Source organism: Salvelinus alpinus, chromosome 7, assembly GCF_045679555.1.
Source record: "Salvelinus alpinus chromosome 7, SLU_Salpinus.1, whole genome shotgun sequence".
NCBI lineage: Eukaryota > Metazoa > Chordata > Actinopteri > Salmoniformes > Salmonidae > Salvelinus > Salvelinus alpinus.
Window position 1 is genome coordinate 79,422,087 of NC_092092.1, and position 2,287 is coordinate 79,424,373.

Below are 2,287 nucleotides of genomic sequence, written 5' to 3' on the forward strand. Positions count from 1 at the left end.
AGTGAACTCAAATGAATGATGAGTCTCTCTGTGATGTTGCGCACGCAGAATGATGAGGTGCAAGACGTGTCTCTGTGATGTTGTCACAGACAGAATGTGGTCAGGCCATGTATATCACTGTTCTGAGGGAAGTGGCACTTACAGTGCATTCGAAAAGTATTCAGACCCCTTGACTTTTTCCACATTTTGTTACGTTACAGCCTTATTCTAAAATTGATTAAATTGTTGTTTTCCCTCAGCGATCTACAGACAAAACTCCATAATGACATCACAAAACTCCATAATGACATCACAAAACTCCATAATGACATCACAAAACTCCATAATGACATCACAAAACTCCATAATGACATCACAAAACTCCATAATGACATCACAAAACTCCATAATGACATCACAAAACTCCATAATGACATCACAAAACTCCATAATGACAAAGCAAAAACAGATTTTTAGAAATGTTTGCAAATGTATTAAATATAAAATAACTGCAATTATACACTTACATAAGTATTTTTTTTTTTTATTGAATATCTGAAACATACAATATACTTGCAGTGAAGCCGATTCACTACGTCATACCAGTCATCCAACCGACTCCCATTCAGAGCGACACACAGAAGCATCCAGGGTCAATGCCCTGCTCAAGGCCACGTTGACAGATCTCCCACCAGGCCAAAAAACGGGAACCCAAACCCTCCAAGATCCCCCCCACAGTTCCCCAATAGCTGTCCCTCAACCATTCGAGAAGCCTCCCACAAGAATACTTTAAAAAAAGAAAGAAATACAATTAATTCCATTCCCCCAAGAACCCCAACAACCAAGAAAATGAACTAAAGAGAAAAAAGAAGACAGAAGAACAGCAAACAACAATGCAAAAAATAAATCAAATTAAACAACTAAAAAACAAAGGACATCAAGAACAACTAAAATAATCACAGCAATGCCAACTGTATATGTTTGTGTGTATGTCTGGCACTATTACATGTATGTCTGTGTTCTTGTATGCGTTTATTTGAACGAGAGTGTGTGTACATGCATGTGTACAAACACCTGCTCGGCATCAGCCTCAGGCAAACCGACATTAGCTGTAAAAACACTGCCCCTCATTGTCATTTAAACATACTTTTTATTATGTTTTATTTTAATTTAATTTTTTACTTTGACCATAATTCTATCTCCCCCTACAGCAACTCCACTCCCACTTGTCTCCAATTCCACATCCCAACCCTCAGCTTCCCTCAGCCCATTCCACCTATCATTGCTGGGCACCTCTTCGGATTTCTATGCAACACATATCTTTCAACTATGCTGTGATGTTTAACGTACAATTTCAATCTATCTAATCGAATAGAATCCACAGATTGCGAGTTGAAGATAAATACTTTTACTAAGAGTATTAATATATTAGTAATTGACTGATCCGGTCTCTCCAGATCTCCTAACAGTACTATTTCTAGTGTCAAGTTTAGATCAATGTTATACATTCTCAGCCATTCCTGAACCTGAGACCAGAAACAGGCTACCTGAGGGCAATACCAAAATAAATGGTCTAATGATTCTCTATCCTCATGTATCGGATGTGAAATGGCTAGCTAGTTAGCGGTGGTCCGCGCTAATAGCGTTTCAATCGGTTACGTCACTCGCTTTGAGACCCTGAAGTACATTTACATTTACATTTTAGTCATTTAGCAGACGCTCTTATCCAGAGCGACTTGCAGTAGAGTGCATACATTTTTATAAAAATTTTTACATACTGAGACAAGGATATCCCTACCGGCCAAGAGCAGACGCTCTTATCCAGAGCGACTTACAGTAGAGTGCATACATTTTATTACATACTGAGACAAGGATATCCCTACCGGCCAAACCCTCCCTACCGGCCAAACCCTCCCTAACCCGGACGACGCTATGCCAATTGCGCGTCACCCCACGGATCTCCCGGTTGCGGCCGGCTGCGACAGAGCCTGGGCGCGAACCCAGCCCAGCCTGGGCGTGAACCCAGAGACTCTGGTGGCGCAGCTAGCACTGCGATGCAGTGCCCTAGACCACTGCGCCACCCGGGAGATCTAAGTAGTGGTTCCCCTTGCTCTGCAAGGGCCGCGGCTTTAATGGAGCGATGGGTAACGACGCTTCGTGGGTGTCAGTTGTTGATGTGTGCAGAGGGTCCCTGGTTCGCGCCCGAGTCGGGGCGAGGGGACGCCATAAAGTTAAAACTGTTACACTCACAGCAAAATCTGCAGAGCTTGATGATTTGATGCCCCAAATATTGAACATTTTGTTGGTG